This window comes from Oryza brachyantha, chromosome 8 (genome assembly GCF_000231095.2).
Source record: "Oryza brachyantha chromosome 8, ObraRS2, whole genome shotgun sequence".
In the NCBI taxonomy this organism is placed as follows: domain Eukaryota; kingdom Viridiplantae; phylum Streptophyta; class Magnoliopsida; order Poales; family Poaceae; genus Oryza; species Oryza brachyantha.
In genome coordinates, this window is record NC_023170.2 from 16825570 (window position 1) to 16833059 (window position 7490).

Below are 7490 nucleotides of genomic sequence, written 5' to 3' on the forward strand. Positions count from 1 at the left end.
GCCGCAGCAGCTCGAGGGAGTGAGAGATGTGAAAAAGACCGGACACGGCGGGCAGTGGGTGACCGTCCATTTCAACCTAGTATATGGGTGGATAGAGAGCTTGCACTTAGCTGGAGCTTCTTTAGAATCTTTAGAGGTCATAGGTTCTTTCAAACAACAGTCAACTTTTAAGAATTCAGAGATATAGAATCTAGAAAATAAGCAAAGCTGAGAAACTCATCTCTTTCCGATTCTGAGAAGTTGGCTTCTTACAGGCTGTTTTTCAGAATCTTAAGCTCCATGCGAACATGCTCTATGTTGGCGTGTGTGGTAAGGCCATTCACACTGCATACCGGTGGCAAATGGCTTCATCCATCCACGTAGGAGAAAAGCTGATCTGGAGGAGAGAAGGAGTGAGAGCCGGTGCTTCTGCAAGCTTCCCGCGTCCTGGGCAAGATCCGAGCGCCTCGTCAGAACATTGGTCAGAAACCACGACAAAGACATGCACTGGATGAAACTGTTGCCTCACCTCGCACTCCATCCGCTGGACGTCCGGAGATCGCAGCGTCGAGCCGAGCAGACACGAGCGCCACTACCGCCTAGCGCGCCGCCTCGACCCCTACCGCCTAGCGTGCCGCCGGCTGCCGCGGCCTTGAGGTTGGCCGCCGTCGCGCAGATCCAAGCGCCGCCGCCGACCCACGCCGCTGGCCCCGACCCCCGTCGTCCCGCGCGTCACCGGTCGCCGCCCAGAGTGTCACAAGAGGTTAGTTCTGTGAATTTTTTTATTATAAAATTAAAATTTTAAATTATTTAATAAATAAAATTCAAAAAATTCCATATTTTTGAGCCCTGGTGGAATAGAGTGAGGGAGAAAGAGACGATGCATGGATGGGGGATCAATGTATGGGTTAGGCCTGCTTCGTATCCCTGACAGATAGATCATCTGAATTCGGCGCCCATCGTCGTGGTACCACCCCTGCAAGCAAATGGCATGCATGGAATCCGAATCCCCCGGCCGCGCGCGTATCTTCCTAGAGAATCGCCGCCCGAATTGAAGCAAGCTAGCGCGCGGCCGGTGTGCGTGTTCCGGTTGGTCCCCGGCCCGCCGCTTCCTCTCACCCTCGCCGCTTTTCTTGCTGTCTCTTTCTTCACGGCCGGCGCCATTGGGGTTGCACGCCGGCGCCCTAGCAAGCACAGGGTCCAGCCGGCCCTCCCATGCTTTATGCTTCGTCTCTCCGTACTACTCCTTCTGCATGCGTGCGTCTTGCATTGCACTTTTCTGCAAATTTGCATCCTACACCTACTGTTGCCGGCCGGAGCACGCACGAGTACTTGGTCCCGTTTAGTTCGTAAAAAGAAAATTTTTGGGTCTCATGTGCTATGTCTAGCTGAATGTCAAAGGGGTTTTTAAAAATATATGAAAAAACAAATTTTATAGCTTGCATGAAAACTGGCAAATCACGAGACGAATCTTTTTAGCCTTATTAATCTGTCGTTACCATATGTTTATGTTGGTTATTATAGTATTTATGATTAATTATGGATTAATTAGATTTAAAATATTCATCTTACGATTTCTCCCTAACTGTATAATTAGTTTTTATCTATATTTAACAGAAAAACTATAGAACAGCGTGCCGTTCGAACGGGAGAGTTAAATGAAGCTTTTGCCGTGTTCGAGCGGGAGATCTAAACGGAGTTTTTGCCACATGCGTGATTAGCCGACGGCATACGCGCCCATGACACGTGACCTCAATTAATTTGCATCGATCAACAGCCAGCTGATCGAGAGCGCGCGCGCACATACATACATACATACATACATATATATATATATATATATATATATATATATATATATATATATATATATATATATATATATATATATGTATGTATGTATGTATGTATGTATGTATGTATGTATGTATGTATGTATGTATGTATGTATGTATTTGCATGCATGCATGGCTAGCTGCTGCATGCGCACCTACACACCCGTCCCCTCCGATATCACAGCCGCTAGATAGCTTAGCTACTAGCCATCCGATCTCCTTTTCGCTTTCCTCTCCCCGCACGTGTGGCTACTGGACGACGGTGGGTTCGTCGAAGGAGTCCGTAGCCATCCGATCGTGCGCCATGAAGTAGAGGCTGGCTGCCACCGTCACCATCTGATACACATATTGATACCTTCGGATATCATGTGATACATATTGATACCTTCTGATACCATACGATACCACTTAGAATCCAGTGGATTGATACATGTTGATACCTTCTAACATCTTTTTGGTATCATCTGACCATGTTGATACTAATCAGTATCATCCAGGTTTTTATATGGAAATTAACCGATACCTATTGATACTTATTGATACTTGTTGATATATCCTGACATCATATGATACCACTTAGAATCATATGGTTCCGCTTCGTACCACCTAGTACCATGTGATAGTTGCATCTTTTTAAGCTTCCCTTGTCACGCGACGCTATGATACCAGATGATACCAATTGGTGTCATACCAGTGGTATTATCTGGTACCAACTACGTGCTGGAACGTGAGGCGCATCTGAGCGTGAAGGCGGTGGAGGCATGCGACACGCGGCAGCGAGAGCGTGGCGTGGTGGCGCACAACACAACGTCGGTGGAGGCGGGCGGACGATGGCGGCAGCATGCGGCGATGGTGGGCGGGCGGACGTGAGTGACGGTGGAAACAGACAGACGTGTAGAGGTGTAGAGGCACGCTGGTACGTGCGGACGTGCGAAGGCAAACCTCTAAATAGAAACTCTACCGTATGACGTGGTTTGCTTTTATGTTTTATTTTTAAGTATCCCGTCCGACGGCATGCCGTGCGCTAGCAATCCTCATATTTAATGATTTATTTAAATGTCCAAAGATTCGATATAATAATTTTTAGAACTAAACAGGCCCTTACACTATGGTCTTTTATCATATGGAAGATTATCATATTTTTATAATATCTATTTTATAGTATAACCAGCGAAACTAGCTGCTATTAAGTTGGACATTTATCTTAAAAGTATGAGATTATCCACTTCAGTATAAACATTTTTTTTAAAAAAAATATAGCGTTTAATTTAGCAGTTTGACAAGTTAACGCGCATGCATCCTCGTCATAGATCCTCACCTGAACCACAACCACTGTGCGCTTGGATGCTACCTGCACTGTTTACTGCCTGCTGCTGTTCTTTTGACTGGTCCAAGGCAGCCACCGGAATTTCTCTACCTATTTTATTTTATTTGCATCGTCTGTCTTCGATCTTGTGGCCGTATTCAATCTTATATATAGGCCAGTGTTCGGTCACCCCTTTTAGATATCTAACCTTCTCTTTGTTCATGTGCATGTTTCTCGAACTGCTAAACGGTGTATTTTTTATAAAAATTTTCTATAGGAAAGTTGTTTTTAAAAATCATATCAATCTATTTTATATTTTTTAAATAATTAACAATTAATTAATTATATACTAATCTATTACTACGTTTTTCAGGCCTGATAACTAACCCACCTTCCCCTCCAAATGATCCCAGCCATAGTAGTACGTTTTAATTATTATGATATCGTTGCAGTGCTGGCCTGGCATGTTGTTACATATTACACCTTAATTGCATTACAAACCTGCGGCCAAGGATGCGTACATGTGCGTTGGGAGGTTATACTGGCCGGCCGGTCGGCCGTCTCATATAATATGATCGGATCGGCGAAGCAAAGCTGACGAGGAGGTGAGGTGGCTACTTCTTTTTCGGGTGAAAGATCATGTGATTTCTTAATAGCTATCTAATCTAATAATATAAATAGTGAAATTAATTATTATAAAGTTAAAAATGTATTTTAAAAAGATGACGGTTAACTTCTATAGAGAAACTTTGGTGGCTAGTTTTTTTTCACATGAAATATTATCTTGTTTTTAATACTATTTAACGATATAAACGTTAAAATTAGCTATTGCGCAGTTAAAAACATACTTTAAAAATTAAAATTATGAGATGAGCTTTTAACCGTTCTTGAAGCACGTAAAACAAATGAGCAAAAGAACGTACTAACCCCACGTGCCTTGCACATGATACCTTCTCCACCTTTGCATCCATGTTCCACCACTGCACTAGTACGCCATTTTTCTGTCAAAAGCAGTAACAAAATCACGCACATGACTGCATGCCCATTCACATTCAAACACTAACAAAGAAAAAAAATAAAATAAAAGAGTTGCTATTACTACGCAGTGTCGCTGCAATTCTCAGTGCATAGATAGTATCAAAAACACCATGAAGTTGAACAATGAACAAACGAACGATCGAGTTGCTGCTGCTGCATGCTGCAACGACGTCCGTCTGAAATCATGCCGTCAGAAATTCAGGCCACCACCAATCGGCAAAAAAAAAATAATAATAAAGAGGCTGTCAAAAAGAAACAAAAGAAACTGATCTCGAGAAAAACAACTAGAAACAAAGAACAGTTCCCGACGAAGGCTGTGCTGCTGCTGCAGTCACAGATCGGAACAAAAACGCAACACACTGCTCAAGGGGAGGAGGAGAGCCAGGCCGTTAACCTAACATTTACCCCCAACCGATTGGCTATTTTTATTTTTATTTTTTTTAAAAAATACTACCGGAATTCATCCTTATCCCTGCTCTAAAGTAGATATTATAGCGGATTATTGTAGAGATTTTAAGACGAGATAATTGCGAGTTATAAAATTATAGCTTAATTGAAAACAAGACTAGAACAGATATTTTCACCAATGACTCCTAGCAAATTTTTAGGTGTATAGAAAGAGGGGTTGGAGCTGTGTCTGAAGGTTAGTTAAAGATGATTTTTCAGCCTCCATTATTATTTCACATTGATATTTCTTTGATTTTTTTTTCTCCCATAGGCCTACAAGTTATAATTGGATTTTGTCTTTTCTCGAGCCAAGAAAATGTAACCTCCAAAATCTTCTTTCCTTCCTGGATATGTCAAACAAATTATATTTTATATTTTTGGGGATTGTGTCCGCAACCGATGCATGCAAAAAAAATGCAATGGTCCATCGTCGCCAAGTTGCTTGCTGGCCTGCTGCTACTTACCCGGCCATGTGATTTTGCTATGAGCCTATGACGGCCATATCCTGAAAGCTGATACACACTGATGCTGATTACAAGTTGAGACAGAAAGAGAGACCTTTCTTTCTCAATCAACGACGAGCTACGCCCATTGGTTATCATCTCTCACATGTCTAAGGTCATCTTTTGTTTTTTTCCATTAAAAAAACTAAATAACGTATTTGTAAATAAAAAATAATTTCTGAATACAACTTTGATAAATGTGCTCTTATCAACCTAAAAACCAACGCGGAAAAATAAACTATGGTGAAAAAAACTCTAAAATCGACTTCAAATTTTAGGTTAAAAATTTATAATTTGGCTTATAAACATAAGCAAAAAAGATGATTTGAATCATATTCTCATCAAGCAATTCATCTTAGTGTTTTTACAACAAGCATCTATCAATCTGTCTATCTTTGTTTCTTTCTTTTTTCTTTAAAACGGATGGTACGCAGGAGGTTTAGCTTTGGATCCTACTTACAAAGTGGTCTGACACTAGTTCATCCACAATTTTGTAGGGCAATTTTTTTTGCTGGTTTCTATTCTACTACTTGCTCCCTACTTTTGGGAGGCTCACATTTCTGGGCCAACATGGGCCAGGCCCTTCTCGTCCTTTGGCGAACACGTCGCGTCACGCTGGGTGGGCCTAGAGTGGCCCACTTGGCCCACGGATCCGAAGAAACAGATAATTCTGTAGGCCCCGTGCTAGATTTGGAATACCCTACCTTGCTCTCTCTCTCTCTCACACACACACACATGCAATTTGCTTGTTGTTTTGAGTACAAAAATGGAAGAGTGGAAATGTATCTACAGTTCATGTTATGTGGGTGCATATACCATGTCAAATTTCATGGAATAATACATACTTTCTTTTTATATCGTAAAATTTTTCATCTTATCTAGATTTATTCATGGATCAATATATATGGTTTGTATATGTGTCTATATGAATCAAGACAAATTTAAAATATCTTACATTATAAGACGAGGTTATATCTATCCTTATCCGCAAATTATACTTGTAAGAAATGAAAGCTACAAGAACACGATATTACTACCTCTAACTTGTTTATTACACATGGTTGACTTTTAGATCTATGTTAGACCACTCGTCTTATTAAAAATTACATAATTATTAATTATTTTGTTATGAATTATTTTACTATTAAATGTACCATAAGCATGATTTATTTTTTAAATAAAAAAATATAAATAACATGAATGGACAAATATATACATAAATTAACGATATCGAGTAAAAGTATAGAGAGAGTAGAACAACGAGGGGTAAATTAAAGGAAGGTCGTGTCTTGACTTGTGTCACGACAGATCATGGAAAGCACCCAACACGCAACCTTTGGCGGATCATGAAGAATACAACCATGAACCATCGTAAATGTGTAGATCTTGTGTTGCAAACGGCTCGTGTCCTTCTACTGTAAATTATACATGTAAATGCAGAAACTATGAGAATACTATGGCAGAATCATGAGGGGGCAAATGAATTAGGCTGTGTCCGTCTTCACTTTGTGCTAACGATATATGCATAATATGAAGACAAGAGGATTTTGGATGGTACACGTGGCAAAGCCAAAACGTACGGCGATGGATGAGCATATATGAGCTAGCAAAAGGCGACGGAGAGAGAGAGATCTCGAGCACAGGGAGGCGTGACAAAGATCTCGCCCAAGTATTATCGGATTCGTCCGGCTCGTTGCCTGCGTTTTGTTCGCATCTGCGGCAACTTGTCATCGCACCACTTTGCCACCTGACAAAAACGTGGTAAGAAAACGATCGAACGGGATGCACGAGTTGCTCTGCACGTAGCAGGGCCTGCTAATGGGTTGGATGGAAATGAGTTAAATGGATTGATTTTAATTTAGATTGTGTTTGGTTGGGTGCAAATGGATGGTTACTTCAAATGATTTGATTGGATTGGGTTATAAAGACAAATGGATTGGTATGGACTGGATTTGGTTAACTGATTTTAGGTTCTAAATGGATTTAACCCGTGGAGGGTAAATAGATCCTTTAATTGGGTAGCTAATGGATAAGAGAATAGACATATATGGGACCCACATGTAGAAATCGATTAAAACTTACACAAAGTTGCTTTTATACATAATAAATCATCTCACCAAATTTTAGTCAAATTTGATAAATTTTTATAGTGTGAACACGAGTTTTAAAATTTTAGGTCCGAGTTTATACATATCAAATGGTGCATCCATCCTATAAGAGTGGATTGAATCAATTTTACAAAATTGGTTTGGAGCAGGTTGGTATAAAATCAAAGTTGATTGGATTGGATTGGATCTTAATAAAAAATAATTGGTACGGGTTAGTTTGGTAGATTAATTAGCAAAAAAATGGATCGGAATGGATTTGGAGTGGATTGCAATC